Source organism: Eumetopias jubatus, unplaced genomic scaffold (genome assembly GCF_037043125.1).
Source record: "Eumetopias jubatus isolate StellerSeaLion01/CBP00866 unplaced genomic scaffold, mEumJub1_p1.0 scaffold_7, whole genome shotgun sequence".
In the NCBI taxonomy this organism is placed as follows: Eukaryota; Metazoa; Chordata; class Mammalia; order Carnivora; family Otariidae; genus Eumetopias; species Eumetopias jubatus.
Genome location: NW_028274813.1, coordinates 11,904,619 through 11,927,964, shown reverse-complemented (window position 1 = coordinate 11,927,964; position 23,346 = coordinate 11,904,619). Strand labels below are relative to the sequence as shown.

Below are 23,346 nucleotides of genomic sequence, written 5' to 3'. Positions count from 1 at the left end.
TTCCCACCCCCAGACCATCACCGTCCGTGGCCGCGTGAATCCTGAGTAGAGAGAACAGTTCCAGAATCTGAGGATCTGGGGTACAAGGATGACATGGAGGGACAAACGGGCAATGGTGTGTTTATATAAATAAAAACATCATAATAAAATAACAGTTCCAGCCTGTGGCAGCCAAGGCAGGCTCTCAGGGTTCTGAGCAGCATCTTGACGTGGGGGCAGGAATTGGGTGTGTGTAGAGGTGTGCTGGCGTGAATCCGTATTGGGGTGGGGGGAGAGTCGTCACAGGGAGAGGGGTTCTCCGTATATGCAGGTTTCCTGTCAGCCCCTGTGACTGTCTCAGATTGTGCGCATCTCACTAGACAGACCCACCTCCCACCGCTGAGTAAATGAGAACAGCAGAGTTCCGGGAGCCCATGACCTGGCTGGCTCTGACCTTGAGCAGCCAACTGCCCACAGGTGTTTGTGACCGACAGCCTGAGGTTGACCCAGGAGAATGAGGAGTGCACGGGGTCCACAGTGCTCAGTCCCGGGGTCATGAAAGAGAGAGAGAGAGAGAGAGAGAGGCAGCCAGTGGGCGGGGACTCCTTTTAGGAATCGTAAGACCTGTGCACATCAGGGCTGCAAGCATGCACACCTGGCTCTATTTGAGTCTTCCCAGTGCTGAGCTGGGATGGAACGGCGTTCTATAATCAAGTGTCCTGGAGTCTGTGTTTTCTAGCTAAAGCCTGCCCAGGCTTCCAGAATCGGAGGATCTGGCTTCCTCCCTTGTACCTTCATCAAGCTCTTGGCCTTTCTGAACTTGCTTTTCCCATCTGTAGAGTGGGGATGACGTTGACTTCCAGGTTTCAGAGATGTGGGGAAACATTGCCCATCACATCACATTTGCACTTGGTCAAGCCCTAGGGAAGAGAGGGGGTTATGGTAGTTTTTAAGAAAAATAGATGGCAGAGAATGAGCTGCTGGTCAGAGAAGCACCTTGCCTGGGTCCATAGTGAGCTAGAGTGAGTGGAGAGGGTACCCAGGGTGCTCTGGCCTCCATCCAGGGGTCTGTGTCCCCCCCCCCACACCTTGCCTCACTCGCCTCTCAGGTAAGCTCTGCAGTCACTTACCAAATATCCTGAGCGTGTGTGTGCTTAGGCTCTGCGATAGTTATTCTTTCTCTCGTTCTTTTATATATATCAGAAAAATGCACCACTGAGAACAAGGTCGGGGAGAGATCTGTCTCCATATCCGGTGGACTTTTAGGCTGGGGACAGTGAACTCTGTAAAGAACACCCTTCGCTTAGCTCTGTGTTTGTATGTGTTTAACCATGTTTGGCCTTTTTTATTTTTTGAAGATTTTCTTTATTTGAGAGAGAGAGAGAGAAGGACAGATAGCGAGAGAGAGAGCATGAGCAGGGAGGAGAGGGAGAAGCAGGCTCCCCACTGAGCAGGGAGCTCGATGCAGGGCTCCATCCCAGGACCCTGGGATCACAACCTGAGCTGAAGGCAGATGTTCAACCAACTGAGCCACCCAGGTGCCCCAACCTTATTTTTAAAAAAATATTTTTTACGGAAATTTCAAAAATATGTAAAATCAGAGATAATAGTATAATCCCTAACATATCCATCACTCAGATTCATGGTCAGTCCAGGAGGTTTTATCAATACCCCTTCCTTTCTCCTCTTTCTATAGTATTATTTTGAAGCAAATTCCTTATATGAGGTACCATTCATAAATAATTCAGCACGTATCTCTGAGAGATTTTTCTTTTAAATGACATAACCACCATTATTGTGCCTGAGAAATGATCTGATTTTATTCTTTGTTCACACTAGGCCTGGGTCTCTGGTGCCTCCGCTAGGAAGAAAAGGCCCCAGCCAAAATGCAGAAAGAAGCCCAGAAAGTTCTTCGCCTTTGTTCTTCCCTGGGCGCAGGTCCTGAAGATGGAAGAGTGGTTTCAGGGATGGTCACGAATGTTTTTGACCGTGCGTGACTTTGACCCCACTTTCTCAAGCCAGGCAGGGCCACGGTGCCACTCTCAGCGCAGGGCTTACACCCAGAAAGCCAGCGGGGAGCTCTGGTGTCAGTGGAGTCTCTCCTGGGGTGAGGGGGGAGCACCACATGCCATTCCCTTCCAGTGGAGCAAGTGGTGTGGTTCCCGCTGAACAGAGAAGATGGAGGCTCAGAGGCTCGTCAGGTAGTGAGTGACCGTCCAGGATCAAACCCATGACCATCTTGGAGAACATGATTCTGTCTTGAGTTTCTCGGAAGGTGGTGTCAAATCACAAGCTCATCTCCGTAGACGGAAGCTTTTTCGTGCAGGCGTCTTCCCACGCCCAAGGCTAGCGCTCTCACAGGTAGGTGCCTGTGCGTTCGGCACCAAGGACCTTGTTCTCAGTTTGCAGAGGGCTCAGGCGTTCCGGAGAGAAGTGTCTCCTGCAACAATCCCCTAGCTCCACCTTCTCTTCCTTGATTCTGCAACACGGGCTCTGGCCACATTTTCTCATTATTCTCACATTTGAGGGTTGAGTCTGAATTTTAAATTTGTGCTCTCAATATATCGAGCCTTAAAAAATAGGACGTTTCAACATCCTATTACCCAGAGTTAGGGGACCTTTAAACATTGGATGCAATGTTTTGCAATTTGCTGGCTTGTCCTATTTTTGTTAATAGATCTTTAATTCTCTTTAAACATTTGCTCCTATCTTTTGGTTTTATTAAATTTTGAAATGTACATGTGTTTTGAAGTCCTCTGGGTAACAAAATGTCAACAGATTATAGAGTACATTTTTTTTGTGTTGCCTGCCAGCCGGTAGAGTCCTAACAACCCAAATCTGATTAGAAATGAAGTTACAACCCCCCACCCTACCCCAGATCTTCTGAGAATAAGGCCACGGAAATGAGAGAAATTAAACCAATGATCGCGTTCCCCTCAAAGAGTTACAACTTTTTACCAAAGTCCTTCCTGGGGATTGGATTTGGTAGGATGAAATGTCCTTCAGCCCCGTACTGCCATCAGTCTCCTGAGCACTAGAATAAGGTGCATTCATGTCTGATCAAGAGAAAGTTTGGGTGATGCCAAATCGAACCCCCTAGGGTGGCTGTGATTAAAAAAAAAAAAAGTTGGTGAAGACGCAGAACAATTGAAACCCTTGTACGCTACTGGTGGGAATCCAAAATGGCGTAGCTGCCGTGGAAAACAGTTTGGAGGATCCTACTAAGTAGCCCTACCTAGAATTACCATGGAACCCAGTAGCTGCCCAATGTCATTGAACACAAGTGCTCAAATAGAAACTCATCCATGAATATTCATAACAGTACTCTTCGTAAAGGCCAGAAGGTGGAAACCACCAGAATGCTCATGCCCTGATGCGTTCGTCAGGGCTGAACAAGCTGTGGTATGTCCATACAGTGAATTGTTACTCAACCATAAAGAGGAACCAAGGACTGTGCTATGCCACAAAGGAACCTGGAAAATGTGATGCCAAGTGAGAGAAGCCCCATATTGTAGGATTCCATTAGGTGGAATGTCCATGATAGGCAAAACCATAGCCAGTCGGCTGGTGGTTGTCAAAGGCCGAGGGGAGTAGCTGGTTAATGGGTAAGGAGTTTTATTTGGGGATGAAGAGACCGTTTTTGCCACTAGACAGGCAGGGGAAGGGGGGGTTGACAACCTTGTGAATGTGCTAAGGCCAGCAAAGTGTGTACTTTAAAATAGCTAAATTTATGTCTTGTGTTTCACTCCGTTTAAAGAGAGTGAGACAAAAACAAACTGAGGGTTCTAGAGGGGAGGGGGTTAGGGGGATGGGTTAGCCTGGTGAGGGGTATTGAGGAGGGCACGTTCTGCATGGAGCACTGGGTGTTATGAACAAACAATGAATCATGGAACACTGCACCAAAAACTAATGATGTAATATATGGTGATTAACATAACAATAAAAAAATTAAAAAAAATTTTCATCTAAAGAGAGTGAGACAGTTTGGCTTCTTGGAACATACTTAATATTGTTCCACTTGGTGTGAGACCAAGTAAGGGAGGGTCTGTAAGTGGGGGTGGTTCCAGCCACAGCCTGGAGCAGTGGATTAGAGAACAGGCTCTGGAGGGAGATGGGTGCAGGCTCAAATCCTGACTTCTCCACGCTGTGTGATGTCAGGTAAGTTAGTTAACCTCTCTGAGCCTTATTTCCCTTCTCTGTTAAATAGAGCTGCCGTAGTGCCCACGTCACAGGGTCGCCGAGGAGACTGAGCTCTTGAGGTCAGCCATGAACGGGTTCAAGCTGCCAGCTGGGCATACCCCCTTCTCCGAATTCTGGTTTCCTCCTCTACTGAAGAGTGAGCACCCTGCCTGGCACATGAAGTCACGTGGGTGACGAGATCGCAGGCGGGAGTGCACTCGGGCAGCTCCTTGTCTCTGTCCATGATCTCAGGCCATACAGACTCTTGGGGGCACTTAGAAGGCGTCTGGTTTTCCTTTCCTCTCTGTTCTGTCAATGCGCAGGGCATCAGGAGGCTGGGCTGGAGCTGACCAAGGCCCTGGAAGCCCTTCGCCAGGTGTGGGGCGGGCCCATACCTGTCCAGCTCCCACTGCGAGGTGGCAGACATACTCCGTCCCCACTGGGCGTGTGAGTTTCCCAGGCGGGGGGTGTAGCCTCTGAGCATCAGGATCGGCCGGTTAAACCTGCTTTGGCTCCGGTGCTGGGGGAGTCTGGGGGTTCCTGGGATCGGAATCTACGTATCTGGTCCCCACCTGCCTTCCAGGGGACTTGTGGCAAGCTCGGAGACCTTCCTGGTTTCAGGGGCCCTTCCTGGCATCTGGGGACCAGGGGACTTGTGGCAAGCTTGGAGACCTTCCTGGTTTCAGGGGCCCTTCCTGGCATCTGGGGACCAGGGGACTTGTGGCAAGCTCTGAGACCTTCCTGGTTTCAGGGGCCCTTCCTGGCATCTGGGGACCAAGGGACTTGTGGCAAGCTCTGAGACCTTCCTGGTTTCAGGGGCCCTTATGGCATCTGGGGACCAGGGGACTTGTGGCAAGCTCGGAGACCTTCCTGGTTTCAGGGGCCCTTCCTGGCATCTGGGGACCAGGGGACTTGTGGCAAGCTCGGAGACCTTCCTGGTTTCAGGGGCCCTTCCTGGCATCTGGGGACCAGGGGACTTGTGGCAAGCTCTGAGACCTTCCTGGTTTCAGGGGCCCTTATGGCATCTCGGGAGCAGAGACAGCCTGCGGTGCCCAGGAAGCCCTGTAGACCAAGAACAAACCCGCCCAGGATGTCAGCCATGCAGAGAAGTCCCCTCTGCTAAGTGACCTGTCAGAAGGACGGGTTTATAGTGCCCTGAGAACGGGACCATCCTGCCTGCCATGGGCACCTCGTGAAGTATCTCAGCAGCCGTGGAGGCCTCTCCCTACTTCATGCATGAAGAAAGTAAGATCCAGGAGGCTCTTGTTCAGGGCCCACAACTGCCGAAGATGTGAACTTGGGTCTCACTCCAGAATCTGTTTCCTTAACTGCCTATCAGTAAAACAGGACAACAGTACGTGTCTAGGCTGCCTTATGAAGGCCAAACAGGGCCAAGTATGTTTTATTTGGATAAACCAACATTACTCAGTGCCTCTTCTTGCCCGGGAGCCATGTGCCATGGTCCTTGCTCACGAGGTGCCTAGAAAGTAGTGGGCAAGGGGGGCAGACCTCCAAACAGAGAAATTAAATCCACTTTTCTAAGGATTAAGAGTTGAAGGGAGAAACGTGTACCCAAACCGAGAAGGTGCTGCCCGAGCTGAGCACAAAGATAAGAAAGTGGCAGTCAGTAGGGAGAAGACGGGAAGGGTGTCCCAAGTCAATGAAGGAGCATGAACGTAGGGGTGAGGTTGTCAAGCTGTGTAGAGCTGTTGCAGGGGGCGGGGCTGGACACTTAGCTGGGAGGCCCACGGTGACAGGAGAACAGTGTGGCTCTAGAGGACGAGGGTGTGTGTGTGTGTGTGTGTGTGTGTGTGTGTGTGTGTGTCTCGCACGCGCACGCGCGGCCCTTGGACCTTATCCTGAGGGTGAGGTGGGGAGTGACAGGGCAGTGTGTGTTCTGGATCAAGCATTCAGGCTGCTGTGTGCAGGCGGACCTGGAGGAGCCATGGGCCAGGCAGTCAGGTTGCTTTCAGCCATGAGGTGGGGCTGGCCGGTGGGGTGCCAGGGCCGTGGGAGATGGATTAGAGGCAGGAGGTAAATTCGTACCTGGTCTGCCTTCTGGAAGAGGAGAAGGAGGGGGTCTGTGGGTATCCCAGGTCTCTAGCCTGGGGGAAGGGGAATGTTCGTATCCTACTTAAAAGGGGGGAGAGGTGGAGGAGAGGTTGGAGTTTGAGCTGCTGGGAGACCGGCAGGGGGATCCGTCCAACACAGTTGAGTGTGATCTTGGGGGGGGTGGGTACCCGCAGCCTGGCAGCTTGCCCACACCATTGTTTGGGATTCCTCCCTTATGGGGAGCCTTAGTTGATTTTTTTTTTCATTGTTCTGTCAAATTCCATGGAATGAGCAGATAAGTGATTACCTGGTTCACCCATTCAACCATCAATGAACATTTAGGTTGTTAGGAGCTATTAGGAATAAAGCTGCAGTGAGCTTCTGATAGTTGCCTTTTGGGAGACATGGGCTTTCATTTTTGTTGCATACGAAGGGGTAGAATTGCTGGGTCCTGGGAACGTGCTGAGAATGTGCTTGGATGTCTTCCGTAGCTATGGCTGGAGAGTTTTCCATTCTACCGCTTTCCATGGCCTCCAGAAAGTATGGGGGTTCTCGGTACTTCATGTCTCAACCGACATTTCAATTCTAGTATCTCGTGAATTTCACCTGCATCCCTGGAGATGAATGGTTCTGAGCACTTTCTTATGTTAAACACATAATGGCTGTTTAGATTTTCTTTTCTTTTCTTTTTTTTAAGATTTTATTTATTTGACAGAGAGAGACACAGCGAGAGAGGGAACACAAGCAGGGGGAGTGGGAGAGGGAGAAGCAGGCTTCCCGCCGAGCAGGGAGCCCGATGCGGGGCTCCATCCCAGGACCCGGGGATCATGACCTGAGCCGAAGGCGGACGCTTAACCGACCGAGCCACCCAGGCGCCCCTAGATCTCCTTTTGTACCCTCCCCCCCATGATGTGTCTTTGTCCAGTTTTCTATTTCTGAGTATATCCGGAGAAGTCCTTTTGTGAGGGGCTGTATTCTGTTTTCACTCTTACTGGTGTCTTTAGAATGGAAGTTTCTGATTTTAATGAATTGTAGTAACGACAGCAATGAAATAAATGTCGTTATTAAGAACAGAGTGAAGTGGTATCTTGGAGAAAGGGCTCCTAATAATGCGGCTAGTGTGATTTTTAAGGGCATTAAAAGTCTTCTGGTTTCATGAGTGGGGAAGGGAAACGGCCGGGATGGATCTTGAGTCTGAGAACTTCTATTGGGCAGGTCCCCAGTTCTTGGTCTATAAAAGGGGGCGGGCTGTAGGTCTGACCTCCTGGGGTGTTCACAGGGCCCAGTGAGTTCACTTGGGCGAGAAGGCTCCAAAGAGGGATGTCCGCACTGTTCTCAGAGGTTCTGCTCAGAGCCTGAAAGCAGAGGGGAGGCCCCAAACCAGTCTCCTCCCTGGCTGTGGGGGCGGGCCTGGGGGACAGGAAAGGGGGGACCGGGACACCCCTGCTCTCTGCTCTTTCCTAGGGTCTCCCCCTTCTTACCTCTTCCCGTCCAAGGCCTGAGAGCCCTTGCCTGGTGGCAGAGGACCTCTGGAGGGAGGACACTTCCCTGCACTGGCTCACCTGCTGGCCACCTGTACCATCTTGGTAGCTGCCCAGTTGGACGGGGCTCGGAGCTCGTTCCCACAGGCTAGCAGTCATGCTCGAAACCCACATTCCTACTACACAACACCATTTCCCACCACGTCCCCATCACATGCTATGCTCCGACCACACTGACCTTTCTGTTCTGGGAACACTTTGCCACTTCCTGCCTGTACCCAAACCAGCCCATCCACTGAAGACTTCCCCCGGTCTGCACATCCTCAAGCCTTCTGCTCTCTGTCTCCCCTGTATGGTGGCCTCTTCCCCACCCCCACCTTTGCCCGGCCGTGTATGCCCTGAAGCTCTCCCTGGAAGCCGGGTCACATGGCACTACCTGGGTTGGGTTCCCACTTGGTCCCGCCAGCAAATGCTGGAGGGTGTGGACCTCACTCCCCTTTGCTGCACCCCCACAGCCTGAAATTGTACCCGGCGTGGGATGGGAGCTCACAGACCCTGAAGGCAGGGGGACAGAGACACTTGCCAAAAAGTGGGTCCTCTGCGACTGAAGGTGGAACACGTTGGCAGCAACAGGGAACTTGGAGCGAATTCCACAGTCAGAGGTCAGGGCGCCTTACTTTGCACCACTGCCCTCTGTTCTCTTTTGCAAGAGGTCTTGGAGGGGAGTATTAAGCTCTAAGGGCCAGGTTGAGTTCCCTAGGAAGTGGCCAACCATGCTTGCTTATCCTCCATAATTCCTGGGCCTTGGTCAGTTATAGAGGAGCGGGGCCAGCCCTTGGTCACATTTCCTGGCTCTGGGTACGAATCTGCCCTGAGAAGCCTGCTTCTCAGGCCCCCTCTCTCCCCCGCCCCCTCCCCCCTTGAAGCCACATGTGGCCATAGAGGCCTCAGTCCTCTGAGGGCTTCGAGAAGTGCAAGATGGCCCTCTGCTAGGGGCAGGATGGGTGTCGGTGGCAAAGTGACATTCGGGCGCCTGGGCGGACGTTGTCAGCAGCCCGGGTCCCAGTAATCTTGCAGTTTTGTTTTCAGCGCCCGGCCCCTCACTGGTGGGGCCTCTCTGGACAAGTCAGAGCAGGAGGCGCTGCTTTGCTAAAAGCCTGGGCCACCTTGGTGACCACCGTGGAGTTGCTGCTTGGGGTTGGCGGAGGCGGGGGGGGGAGCTCTGCTTTTGAGGCAGGTGCAACTTATCAGCCCCGGAAGGAACGTGGGGCTCCTGCCCGGGGTTGCATGGCACCCAGAAGGTAGCCTGCAGGCCGGGCTGTTCAGTGCGGCACCAGGCTGGGTGCGGACATCTGGTGGGCAGGACAGAGACTCGGGGTGGGGGGGCAGTGTCAGGGGCTCAGGGCCGTGTCCGGGGGTGCCACTGGTGAGCCAGTGACCGGGTGGCCAGAGAGGTGGCCCTTCTCAATCTCAGTGTCTCCTGTGGAGAAGGGGGTGACTCCTCTCTCTGGGGCCTGATATGGGGGTTCGGTGAAAAACTGCAGCCCTGGGGTGGGTGAGGCAAGGGGGGGTGGCCCCATGAAGGAGACGGCAGAGATGCCCCCTGAGCCTTGAAACACGCTCTGATGGGCACGTGAAGAATTTTCAGTTGGGGCTTCCGGTGCACTTCAGTTCTTGGATTATTTCATAATGTGATTTTGCTCTGTTTTTACCCTTTTGGGCCAGTGACACTCAAACAGGCCTGCATATTGGAATCACCTGGGGAGCTTTCAAAAATGTAAAGAGCTGCCCAGGTGCCCCCCCTCCTCTCCCAACATGAAGATGTACTCATCTGGGAGGTGGCCTGGGCACCCAGATTTTTAAAACCTCCCCAACTGAGTCTAAGGCCGCGTGCCCCTGTGTTAGGCAGCCCCATGTATTCTGTAGGTCATCTCTCAGAAATCCATACAAAACCCAGCATAGGTTATTGGAAAATGCACATAAATTCTTAAAAATTTTTGCCTTATTATATCAATTTAGATCTGTCTGCTGGCTCCCCGGGCCTCACATGTGGGAAGCACCCATCAAGTGCTTCCTGAACGTCAATGGGGTTGAATGCACATCTTTGGCATTGGTAAGCCCCTCCAGCACAGGCCCGAGGTCTGTGTGTCCCTCTGAGGCCTCTCGCAAGGCCTGATACTGGAAGAGAGGCAGAAGTGCACAGGTACAGAAATCTATCCATCGACGTGTTATGGGGTAAGCTTCTCAATAGACCAGTCTATTTTCGGATTTGCTCTAGGTTATTCCACAGGGAAGAAGAAATGAGGTAAGTTACAAAACAGCCATGCACCATTTGGATTTGGGGTCCTATACATCTACCATAACAATACGTGAAGAGATAGGCCAGAAGTTGAATGGTAATCTCTGGGTTGAAGGATGGCCAGGCGTTTCATTTTCTTCTTTATGGTGGTTTTATAGTTTGAAAATTTCTTATAGTGAACACGTATTTTCCTGTAGCCAGAAATACTAAATTTTAAAGGGGAGATTTGTATTTTTCAGTGCTTCTGGTACAGTCGTTTAAGCACTCTGATGTGTGATAGATAGGCAGGTAGGTAAGTAGATGGATGGATGGATAGATGATAGAAAGAGAGAGAGAAAGGAAAAGGAAAGGAAACCAAACCAAACCAAATCTTCTGGTTCCAAAGCCAGACCAACCCAGCTCTACAACTTGCTAGCTCTAGCTTTAGGCAAATTAACCTCTCCCGTCTGTTACTACTACTAAGGTACCAGGCGAGGCTCTCAGCTACACTATCTCCCGTAACCCTTTCATCCCCCGAACAACCTAGGAGGTAAACAGAAGCAGAAACTGAGGGAAGCAAAGCATAACTTGCCGCCGATTGTTGTCATAGCAGGTATGGGACGCCAAGTTCGAGCTACCTCCTCAGGAGGTCACGCACAGACCCTGTGGGGAAACAAAGGAATTGGCCGGTCCTGTAAAATCAGTCCTGGAGCAATGCTTAGAGAATCCTGTGCCCTCCAAGTGGCCCCGGCGTTTCTCGGTGCTGTGACTCCGAGGGTCCTGCCTTGGGCGCTCTGCCCTCAAGTGGCAGATGCGGGAAGTGCGTCTCTTCCAGGCCACTGAGCCTCTGGACGGGGTGCAAAGAGCACTGGGTTCAATCAGAAAGTCTCTTCATTCACTAGCAGTGAGAGGCCAGTGGTTCAGGTCTCTCAGCCATGGTTTCCTGACACCTCTGCCTTAGACCTGGCCCCCACCCCCATCCCACCCCATGCACCTTGTCGGGACTGTTGCAGTAGTCTGCCTGCCCGCCTCCCTCCCACAAGCCGTCACAGTTATCTGGATAACCAGTAGATAGGTCTTGTCACTTTCACCTGTAAAGACCCTGTGGGTCCTCGTGGCAGGGGGAGAGACCTCACGTTTACTGAAGGTCTGGCCTGAGCTGGAAGCTTGCCATGTGAGACCCTCTGTCTGCCCCCGCACCCCGTTTGCTAACCTCATTCTGTGCCCCCTCTCCTGCGCACCCCTTGCGTCGACCCTGGGGAGCACCAAGGCAAGTGGGACTTGGTTATAGAAGTGACACGGGGGCCAGGGCGTAGGACGGAAGGTCCGGAGTGTAGGAGACTTTGCACACGCCATCCCCCTCCTGGAATGCCCTTCGTCGCTGTCCCCACACACCCACCCTCCCACACAACCTTGGAGGCACAGAGCCACCTCCCCTCTTCAGCATTGCCTGTCGGTGCTCCAGTCAGCAGGAATTGCTTTCTCCTCTCCCGTGATCACTCTGCTGAAATCCCCACGGGCTGTGTGGGTCCTGCCCCATACTCTGTGTTTCCCGCCTGGCCTCCCCCTGCTAGACCCCGGGAGCCACCCCCTGGGCAGAAGCCCTGTGAGCCCCGGGAGGCGCTCCCCCACCCCAGCAAGGCACCCCGCACACAACGGGCTGCAGCGTTTGTGAAGGAGTAAAGGGGATGCCGAAGATGAAGACCACTTCCCAGGCACCCAGATGTCCGGTGCCCATGCCCCCGGGGGCCTCCTGCTGCACCCTCTTCATCCGCGCCCGTGCGCGGGTCTCCGGCACGGCCCAGCGCTGTGCCTGGCTGGCCCCTGCTCACAACTGCAGGCGAGCAGGTGGGGAGCAGCTCTGAAATGTAAGCCATAATTAGTCAGGAGCAGACCACTTAATGACTCCAGTTTGACCCTAGTAAGATATGAACTGAGTCAACACCGAACAAAATGAAGTTTTGATTACCACTTGGGCATTGTGAATATTTCTGTCTGACTCGCCCGGTGTTCTGGTTTTTTTTGTTTTTTTTTGTTTTTTTTGCCCCCAACTCAAGCATGAAATATATACCCTGCGGTTCCTCAGAAGAGCCTGGCTGGCAGGCAGGGCCCTTGGGGTAAAGGAATGTTGGCAGTTATCGGCATAAGAAAGGAAAATGACAGGCCTCTGCAGGCGGAGGTTTTAGCCCCTCTCCTGTGATTAAAATTTACTTCGTATTTCAGGGCTGCATTTATCAAGCCTTGAGGGAGGACTGTGTACTATAGTGTGATCGCGTTTTAGAGCTGGTGTGTCTTTCAGGGAAATGTGTTGGAGAGGGGGTTTTTGGGTCAATTCTGGTTTTTAAAAATGTCATCAGCATGTGCATCGGGGGTTCTGTGCCTGTGCTGGGGAGGGGGTTGTGGTATGGGAAGGTGATATAAAGTTAAACTGGGTGAGAAGCCTGCCTTTAAGCAGACAGCTGTAAATTAGGTAGAAGGGCAAGTCAAATGGTTTCAGGGCTCTGGGAAAGGGCAGCAAGTTCAGCGCCCCAGCAAGTCAATCCCGGGTGGCTTCATGGAGGAGGTGGTGTTCTAGGCAGGCCTTGGGAGACAATGAGGCTTTAAATATGAGTTACCTGGGCTTGGCGAAGGGCAGCCCAGGAGGAGGGATCATGGTGAACAAAGGCTCAGATACAGGGGAGCCCGTAGCTGGGCCAGAGTGGGACTGAGGAAGGCAGAGAGGACAAGCCTGGGGAAGGAATTCGGGGGTCAAGGGGTTGGGTGCTGACAGCCACTCTCATAGCGATGGTTGCCCTCGGCATGGAAGAGCTTTCGTCACGGGGGGGCATTTTTCCATCGTTGGGGCTATGGGGACAGCAGTAGACATGAACCTGCCAACTGGGGCGTGGCAGGTGACCATTCCTCCTCCTCGAGCTCAGAAGGCAGTTTATGGGGGTTGGTTACTAAGCGTCCCATTGGCAGGATGCAAAAAAAAAAAAAAAAAAAAAAAAGCATCTGGCTCTGTGTATCTCTGTCCCCCAACCCCTGTGTTATATTTGAAGCCTGACTCCAACTGAGCAGCGTAGGAGAAGAGCTTTTAAGGGACCACAGGTGGTGGGGTACGCTGACCACGGCCGGATTCCAGCCCTTGCTGGTGGTAGCTGTGTGATTTCATGACTTAGCCTCCCTGAGCCTCTGTCCCCCATCTGCGATGTAACGGGACCGTGTGGTTGGGATAGCTCCTAAGTCTAAGGCGTTCTGAGCAATAAAGGAAGCATCATGCCACACTGAGAACCATACATGACAAACAGCAAGTGCTTAATAAGTGCAGGCTGCCACTGCTCTGCTCCACCCACTCCCTGTTTGCTCCTGCCTGGTTTGACGAGTGTGCCATCGAACTCTTAGCATCTCTGCTAAGACACCTCGCCTTCCAGCTCCCGGGCGCTGTGTCTTATAAAATCCCTAGAGGGGTCTGCCAGGTAGTTTCCTGTTGCCAAACAGGAGACCGAGCTCAGCGGGGGGTGACATGGTCACGGTTGCACAGCCCCATTGAGATGCACATCCGAGGCTTCTAACGATGGCTGGGCTCCCCAGGCTCCTCAGGAATGGGTCCTTATCGCTGGTTCCAGGTGAGCTGATACCGCAGGCTCTGGGTGTGGATCTGTCTCCTGGTTAGGCTGAGCTGGGATGTCTCAAGGTTGGTGCCTGGACGTCCCATGTCCCTTTCTCCCAGTCCTCCATGCTCTTCTTGAATTTGCTGTCCCACCTCCCTGGATGCCTGGGGAGAGGTGAGGGGGCTGGGTATCTGCCTTTGCTATACAACAGGCGAGCAGTTATGGAGGAAGAGGAGCTTCCAGATGGCTGGGCTCTGGGTGCTGGGATCCCATGTCCCCCATGGCTTCATGGCAGCTGCCCATCTGGTGAGGGTGCTGGACCCTGCACAGATTTGGGGGCACGGGCATCTAAAAGACCTATGGGATCCCTCAAAAGGGGAATTTTCAGACTCTAACTCTCCATTCTTAGAAGCTTAAAAGTAGATGTGTTTCTCAAAACAGTTTCCTCTTTGCCCTCCAGTAGATGTTTCTAGCCTGGCGGGAAGGCATGTTTTGGGAGGCAAGCTGACTGCCTAGGTAATGCTCTGCATGGACTGTCGTGGCAAACACCAGTGAGTGGCTTTGGGAAGAGACAGGCCTGGGCTCAACTCCTATCACCTTGGCAAGTCACCTAAGCTCTCTGTGCCTCAGTTTTCTCAGCTGTAAAATGGGATCATAACAGACATACCTCCCCAGGTCACTGTGCAGATTAAACAAATGCACATAAAACACTTATCCCTTCTGCAATTTCTGTGAGTGCCTAAAACCAACAGGACACTTGGGGTCCAATTGCAAGCAAGCAAGACCCTGCCCCCAGAGTCTACTTTCTTGGGGGACGGGATAGCTTTTAGCACAGAGCTCTCAAGTGATAACGCGGTACCTGCTGTTAACCAGAATTAGTATTATTTAAAGCCAACCTCATTCTCCCCCACCCCTCCCACCCCACCCCAAGAAAGGCAGTTAAACCAGCAAAAGAAAAGAATGTAGTCCCCAGCAATGGGGCCCATCCTACTAAAGAGTTTGTTAGATATTTCCATTAATCCCTGTTTAACATATAAACAGACTATCTGAGCAGAACCAGGATTTTGGTGCAGAATGATTTGCCTGTCCTTGGCCTGGGCTGCTGGCCTGTGATGCCACCGTTGAGGCTCTGTCTGTTCCTTGTGTTGAAATTCCAGGTTGTCCATGGAGAAGAGCCGTGGGCAGGGGGAGGGGGCTTCTAGAGCTCTAAAAATGTGTCCTCGAAGATGTCTGTGAGCACAAATGCACTTCCACCTTGACATTCAAGAGGCTCCTGCAGCAAACCTTGCTCTCACGCCCGCACCCCCCTCCCCCTCGACCCACCTCCCCCAGCCTCCCACTGTCCTCTAGGGTTGAAGGGAGGAAATGGGACGGCAGGAGCTGAGGGGCTCCAGGGGCAGCCGGGCAGGGGTGCAGTGGGTTGGTAGGCCTCAGGGCGAGGAACATTTTTATCACCGATGTTTAAAATTGCTGGCCAAGGGATGCCTGGGTGGCTCAGTCTGTTAAGCATCTGCCTTCGGCTCAGGTCATGATCCCAGGTCCTGGGAGTTTTTGATAACTTTAATTTTTAATTTTTTAATTTTTTTATTATGTTCCATTAGCCAACATATAGTACATCATTAGTTTTTGATATAGTGTTCAGGGTCCTGGGATTGAGTTCCCGCATTGGGCTCCCTGCTCAGCAGGGAGTCTGCTTCTCCCTCTGCCCCTCCCCCTGCTTGTGCGCACATGTGTGTACGCACGCTCCCGCTCTGACAAATCTTTGAAAAAAATTGCTGGCCAGCGTGAACCACGAGTAGTGCAACGTCTATGATTTTTTATCTTGGGAAATACATCTAACATAAAATTTACCATTTTGACCATTTTTCAGTGCACAGTTTAGTGGTGTTAAGTACATTCACGTTGCTGTGCACCTGCTACCACCTCCCATCTCCAGAACTTGCTCATCTTCCCAGACTGAAACTCCATCCCCCGTAAACACTAACTGCCCATCCCCCTGACCCCAGCCCCCGGCAACCACCATTCTCCTTCCAGTCTGAGTTTGAGGACTCCAGATACCTCATGGAAGCGGGATCACAGTCTGTGTCTTTTTGGGACTGGCTTTATTTCCCTGAGCATGGCGTCCTCAAGGTCAGGGTTCGTCTGTGTCCTAGCAGGCATCAGTCCGTCATCCCTTCCCAAGGCTGAATGGCGTTCTGCTGTGTGCGTCCACCGCATCGTGTTTACCCGTTCGTTCATAGGTGGACACGTGGGGGGCTTCCCTCTTGGCTGTTGTGAGTCGTGCTGCCTTGGACAGGGGGTGCAATATCTGCTCGAGTCCCTGCTTTCTGTTCTTTTGGGCATCTGCCCAGAAGTGAAATTGCAGGATCCAATGGTTAACACCATGTTTAATTTTTTTGAGGAGCTGCCATACTATTTTTAGTTACTTATTTATTTTTAAGATTGATTATTTATTTATGTATGTATGTATGTATGTATGTATGTATGTATGTATGTATGTATGTGCCGGAGAGAGACACAGCGAGAGAGGGAACACAAGCAGGGGAGAAGCAGGCTTCCTGCTGAACAGGGAGCCCGATGTGGGGCTCAATCCCAGGACCCTGGGATCATGACCTGAGCTGAAGGCAGACCCTTAACAACGGAGCCACCCAGGCGCCCCTGCCGTACTCTTTTTAAACTGTAGAGACCGTGCACCCCTTTATTGCCCGCACCTGAGGTTGACGTGCCCAGCCACTCCCCGCCCCCTTGGTGCCCCATTCCTGCACCATTTTCCTCTGTTGTTGCCTGATGAAGCCTTGAGAGAGACCTCAGAAGGACTTGTGTGTGTGTGTGACATTTAGGTCTGGAAGTTGTCTCCGTCATGGGAGCTGGGTTTCCCCGGACTCACTAGTGTGGTCTGTGGTTCGGTGGCTGCCGGCACCCAGGTGGGGTTCCCCCCATGTCCTCTGGGGTTCTTTAAAGCTCCCGAGGGCCGCCTTCCAGTTTTCTTTTCATGTGGAGAAGGCCCACTGGCATTCGTTGGGGACACCTATCCTTAGGGCTGGGCTTTGTCTGGTGGTCCGAGTTGCCCCTCCCTCTTGTAGTAGTGGGCAGGGATGGGGTGCCTCCCCTCCCCTTCTAGTACCGAGGAGAAGGGAACACCAGAGGGGTCCTTGTCCGTCTGCTCCTGGGGAGCAGCTGGTCCCAGATCCAGGTGTTGGTTCTGGAGCTCATACCGTCCACCCTGACGAATGTCAAGGTTGGCAATGTGCAGATATCTGGGGCCAAGTTTCAGGCCCCGTGGCGGACCCCAGACCCAAACTGGGGCCCAGGAGCCTCCCTGCCTGCCTCTGGTCAGCCTGCACCCGGAGCAGAGAAGTCCTCTGGGCTCTCAGGGACTCCAGCTGGATTTTCTACTGAGTTTGCTTTAAAAAGGCAACTTATTTTAGATCTGTGTGCTAGAACATTTACGGTAGAAGTCCTGTGCTGACTGGGATCTTCTTGACAATAAACCGGGTGGGGAGCTGGGGAAGCGGCAGGGTTGGTGGGGGCAGGAGATGAGACCACATCGCCCTGAGGAGGACTGGGTAGTTGTTGAGGTGGGTGCTGGCTGGGTGAGCACCCACTGTACTGTTCTCTATTCCTACGTCCCTGTGACCTTTCCCATATTACAAGTTAAGAAAAATCCTGACTTTCTTTCCACCCCACTCCTGGAGGAAAACCTTGCTTGAGCACTCCTTACGCTTGGACGTTTCCCCTGTGTTCTCTTATGAAACATTCGACACAAGTGCAGTGGGTACTGGGAGCCCCATTTTAGAGGCAAACGGAGGTGCTTTGACATTTCACCAGGAGAGCGGCTTAGCTGGGATCTGAACCAGGTCTGGTTCCCAGATGTCGTCCTGCCCCTGGACCTGCTGCCCTGGAACGGACATCCCGGCCCTGCCTCACCAGCCGAGGGTCTTTCCAGCACCTCGCGTGGGGGTGGGGGACCCCTGATCCTCTCCCTGTGGCTTGGTCTTCTCCCTCTCCTATCCCCTGCCTGCAAGGACCTAGAGATTGGCATTCAGAAGGGCAGGAGGGGTGATGACTTAGCCTAGGTCCCTCAGCTGCTTGTTGGAGGCGCCCCGCCCCTGTGCCCCTGGCTGCTGCCTCCCCAGAAGCCTACCTGCCGCAGGGGCGCACGGCCTCATTAGCACACGTTCATTTCCTGTGTCTTCTCTGGGCTCCTGCACCTTGCTGCTCAAATCTCCCCTCGCCCCTGGGCTCCTGCTTCCAGCCGCAACTTGCAGTCCCAAGCATCCGTGCAGCTTGTTTGTTTGGTTTCTTAACTCCTTCTTCTGCTCTGTTGGTCTGAGGCCAGCTGGTCCCTCTGCAGAGGTATTTTGGTGTTTTATTCCCTCCCATCCCCTCTGCAGAATCTCACATCACCTCTGCTTCCCTTGGGCCCATGTCTCCCCAGCCAGATGTCCCCACTGCTGTCCCCGCTGGTCTCCAAGCCCAGGTTGGCAGTGCCGCCCCCCACGCTCCCACCAAATGGAGTGCCTTTCTCTCGGTCCCGCCGAGGCATGCCCACGCCATCTCGCCCGTGGCAGCCTTCCCCCGAGCAGAGAGGGCACAGTGCTGTCAAACAGGACCCGGTTCCCGGCCTCCCACTCGGTCTCATCAGCTTGTCAGCCTTCATTACGTTGAAGATATTTTTAAACACTTTTGGCCTTCATTTTAACCTCTTCCCTGGTTAAAACGTAGTTCTTCCAGTTAATTTTTCCCCTCAGATCTGACAATGTATTTTCTGGAAATGTTTTCTGAACCTTTATTTCTTCGCCACTGTAAATTTAAGAACAGTTACAGAAATAATAAAACCTCCTCCATGGCTGTACCCTGTACCCTGCCCCTGACTGGGCCGGGGTGTCCTCTGTGAGCCCCAAGAGGCTTTAATGTGCTGGGGTGTGGTCCTGGCTGGTGGAGCATCTTCTCCGTGGTCATTCAGAGACCCGGGCTCCTTCCATTCATGGCTCTGTCTCACTAGGGCTCAGATTCTTACACATTTATCCAGCGGATGGGGAAAGAAAAACATGTAATAAATTCCCCATGATGCTTGACTACGGTGGTCTGGGAGGGCCCGCATTACTTCCACCAGAGAGGGCTGGTCGCGTGCCCTCCCCAATGCAGGGGAGCCTGGGAGGGGTCCTTGGCTGGACAGTTACTTCTCAGCGACTACCCTGCTCCGGAGGAGAGAGCCACAGTCTTTGGAGGACAGCTAGCCACGTCTGCCAGACATGGGAGCAGAATGCGAAGTGGGAAGGAGGAGGGGGGAGTTGGAAGAGACCCTTGTTGTTCCCATTTTTAGGTTCACTAAAAAAGTGCCAAGTCTTTCACCCAGTTTGATCTTCAGGGTTTATATCCCCGCTCAACCCTTGTGCCCTGTGATCAGGAGCCAGGGTCTCGGTGGGGATCATTACCATCTGCAGTGCTGGTCTCCCCAAAGTCTGGCTTGGGGACGCCTTACCACATTGCTCCTGGGAGTAAGCTCTATGTGGACAGTCTGTCTGAATCCCCCAAGTGCCTGGAACAGTATCCTGTATTTGGTAGGTGTAATTGATTGCGACCATCTTCGGAAAACCGTGTCTCCTGTCCCATGGGCTCTTCTGCCGTGTGACCTTGTCACTTACCGACCAAGTTCCCTCCTTTTGAATCCGGGCTGACCTTAATGACTTTCTTGACCAGCAGAATGTAGCAGAAGAGAAATTCTGGACTTTTGAGACCAGATCATAAGAGGCCTTGCAGCTTTTATCTGTGTCTCCTGGGACTCTCTTGTCCGGGCTCCTGCGTGATCACCTGCCATGTTCTGAGAAGCCCAAGCAACACTAGAGGTGTTCCACTTCCCATCCCCAGCTAGGCTCCCAGCAAACTGCCCATGTCAACTGCCAGCTATGTATGTGAGGGTGTCACTGTGGGCACCCAGCCCCGTTGAGCCTTCAGAGGACAGCAGTTTCAGCCAATATCTGGCTGCAGCTGCATGAGAGACCCCAAGTGAGAACACCTCTTCCCTGACCCCAGCACTGCAACCCATCCCCTGCCTGGCCCCCAGTCCAGACTTGAGCCGTGGCTGCCAGCTCTCTTGCATATGGGACACTCAGGCGGCTCCATCCCCCTTCCCAGCGCGCTGTCAATTTGTCAACATGATCAGAAACTGTCATTTTCTAGAGGCAAGGCAGGATTTCTGGATTCAGGGATGAGCGTATAGAAAGTGAACCCATCAGGATCTGAAAAATACATTGGGTGGTTATCTTCTCAAAGTTTTAGAACCCCGGAAGAAGAGACATTAGCAGATGGTTTTCTTTTTTTTTTTTTAAAGATTTTATTTATTTATTTGAGAGAGAGAGAATGAGAGATAGAAAGCATGAGAGGGAAGAGGGTCAGAGGGAGAAGCAGACTCCCTGCTGAGCAGGAAGCCCGATGTGGGACTCGATCCCGGGACTCCAGGATCATGACCTGAGCCGAAGGCAGTCGCTTAACCAACTGAGCCACCCAGGCGCCCTAGCAGATGGTTTTCCTTTTCTCCCACGTCCCCAGATTTTGTCTTGCTTGATTTCATTCTGAGGTCCCCTCTGCCTGCCACTTCCCTTCTGGACCCCCGGGCCAGTTTTCTATCCTCACTAACAACACCTTGGTTTATGTATCAGGGCACTGGCTTTCCTTTCTGGGCTGTGGCTGGAAGTGGCCTTGTTTCCAACAAATGCTCCGCAGGGAAATATTCAGGGTTTGGTGGTTGCTTTGTGTGCCCTACTGGCTAGCAGGGGCTCACTTTGAGGACCACCCACCGAAGGGCACCTTGGAACGGGAATGGGAATCTCAGCGATGGAATTGCAGAGTTCTGAGTTGGTGGCAAAAGAGTAAGAGGGAGAAACGATCAGTTAGGATTGATTTTCCTTTTCCATCAGAATCTACACTATCAGGAAGCAGCTCCCCATCTGGAGGTTTCTGAGGAACAGTTGATGTTTGGAGGTTCAGGTATCTTCTGCAGCACTGAGGGTACAGGGGGAGTGCCCCCCACTCTGTGGATGCCCCTGTGGATGCCTGTCTCCCTGCCTGCATGGATGCCCGCTGTCTGAAATAGAGGTTGGGTCAGGCACCAGTGGAAATGGTCATTGCTTCCAGTTCCATTCAAGACAGAATGGAATAATGCCATAACCTCTCATTTTCTCACATCATTCCTGTGTTTTGATGTTTGTCATTTCTAGATGTTTTTCTTGGTTTGGGAGAATCCATTTGCAAGGATTTTTAAATGCAGAAATGCAAACTTCTGCAAGCAATTAAAAATGGTCATCCAGATGGAAAATTACTACCGTTGTAATATTGTTTTTATCATAATATAAATTTTGTTCAAAACAGTCATAAGGGAGGGGCGCCTGGATGGTTCAGTCATTAAGCGTCTGCCTTCGGCTCAGGTCAAGATCCCAGGGTCCTGGGATCCAGCCCCACGTCGGCCTCCCTGCTCCGCAGGAAGCCTGCTTCTCCCTCTGCCACTCCCCCTGCTTGTGTTCCCTCTCTCGCTGTGTGTCTCTCTGTCAAATAAATAGATAAAATCGTTAAAAAAGTCATAAAGGAGGCTGGAATCAGGTGATGTTATTTCAGTGGGGATTCAGATTGTTCCTCCTATAACTTTTGAAATGATTCTGAACCATAGGTAGCTACTTAAGACACGCATCATGCAGGATGTCAACACCACCATTTACCTGATCTCTGTGAATCACGGAGATTGGGTAGAGTGGGAAAGAAAGGAAATCCTACTCCATCCGTCGAGGTCCTTCTGCTTCAGGGCAAGCTTCCTGACTCCCCTCCCTCACCTAAGAAAGTAAGGGACCGATTAAGAGATGCCGTGGGACTTGAGCTTAAAATGACCTTCCGACTCAAAAGCCAGACAGCAGGAATGACAAGGGATGCAGGTAAGTGGGGAAGGGTCTGAGTGGCCTCCAGGATGGATAATAGTTATGAACTTGACCCCACATAAGCATATAGATTGTTATCCTGTTCACTTTATTTTTATTCGTTTTTGTTTTTTTTTTTAGAGAGAGACCATGAGCAGGGGGGGTGGGGCAGAAGGAGGAGAGAGAGACTCTTAAGCAGGCTCCACACGTGGAGCCTGATGTGTGGGGCTCAATCCCACAGCCCTGAGGTCATGACCTGAACCAAAATCAAGAGTTGGATGCCTAACTGACTGAGCCACCCAGGCGCCCCAGTATCCTGTTCTCTTTAGAAGTGGTAAGAAAATAGGAACCCATCATTTTTGCCTAATTTTTACAGCCCACTGTTTTTGCCTCCCTTGAAGGCAGGGGGCTCTGGTGTCTGGGATAAAGGGTTAATCTTGGCTGCCCTCAATTTCATGAGAGGAAGCCAAGCCCCGTTGCCCCTTGACAATTCGGTGATGCAAAAGGTCCCTTGAGATCAGCAATTCTCAGAGCAGGATCTGCCACTTGACTGGAAGAGTTAGGGGCCCTCCTGAAAGGCCAGGATTAAAAAAAAAAAAAAAAATCCTCTCTGGTTCTTTTGGGCAATGATGTATCTACGATTAGCTCCAAAACCTTCTATGTGCAGAAATGACAAAGGGTTACTTATCACCTGAGCTTGCTCTTAAGGATTTCTGTGATAAGGCTGTATTTGTAAACTAAAATTAGTGAATTTCTAGAGTTTGAAAGCCCTAATTCAGGATTCTGTGTGAAGCTTGGATTCCACTCAGCAAAGGCCAATAGCTCCCAGTTGCTACGGACATGTGTGTGCGTGGAGAGTTGGAATTCCTTTGACTTAAAGGAAATGTGCTTTAGGAGTTTGCTTTCTGTTCATTGTCTTGAGATGGTCTCATTTTTTAATTGCTGCTCTTCTTTTCATCTCTTAAGTCGATCGCTGTTGGTTTGGCTTCATCACCAGTTTAGTTTGGTGTGGGTTGCTGGCATCACAGGGGAAGGTCGACCCCATTTGCTTATTTTGGCTTGTCATTTGCCAGTATTTAGACTGAGATGTGTGTACTTTTTAAACATTTTTAAAATTTGTAACTGAAGGATAGTTGACCTGTAACATGAGTTTCAGGTGGACCATGTTGTGATTCGACGGTTCTGTACATTACAGTATGGGAAGTGGTGATAGGTGAGGTAGGGGGAGTCTCGAGCACTCCTTTCCATCTTCGTGGGCCATGATGCAGAAAGATACAAAGTGAACGGTGTGGGCACTGGTGCTCCCAATCAGACTGGGGAGACACGATCGGCACAGAGAGGAACGGGGTCCAAACCAGGAATGTGACTCTGCATCATTCAGCAGCTCTGCGTTGTATTTGAAGATAGGCCCCCAGTTTCCTCATTGTGTTTACTTCCGGGGCATCCATAGCTCTTTGTGATGGGGCGGGTTTTATACACAGCGAGCATGCTTTGGCATTCCGCTTCACTATCTTCTCTGTTGTGTTCTGTGTCTCTTTGGTGCTCAGAATTCTTGCTTGGTGGTGCAGTTGGTCTGTTGAGTCATGATGCCATACTGGCTGTTGGCCTGGGGCATTTGAAGGGCTTTCTGAATCTGTCATCACTCCCTCTGCTTGTGGCACCTCCCACCCCTATATACACCCCCTCTTGATACCAGTGTGGCCGTGAGACTTGGGGACATGCCGTAATAATGGGCTTATAAGGCACAAAGTGCCAACATTGTGCTGCCCCAGGGACTCTGACAGGGACAAGCCCCTGCTTCTTGGCACTAATAGAATTTTCTCTTCGTCCGGTAGGAAACTGGAGGTGTAAACCCTACATGTTCTTAATGATCTCCA

At 51.9% G+C, this 23,346-nt stretch overlaps 1 protein-coding gene across 1 annotated transcript in view; it reads left to right on the top strand.

The window, feature by feature from the left end:
• Positions 1-23,346, top strand: part of SLC24A4 (solute carrier family 24 member 4) — a 163,616-nt gene that overhangs the window by 55,135 nt on the left and 85,135 nt on the right. The gene's annotated exons all lie outside the window — the stretch shown is intronic.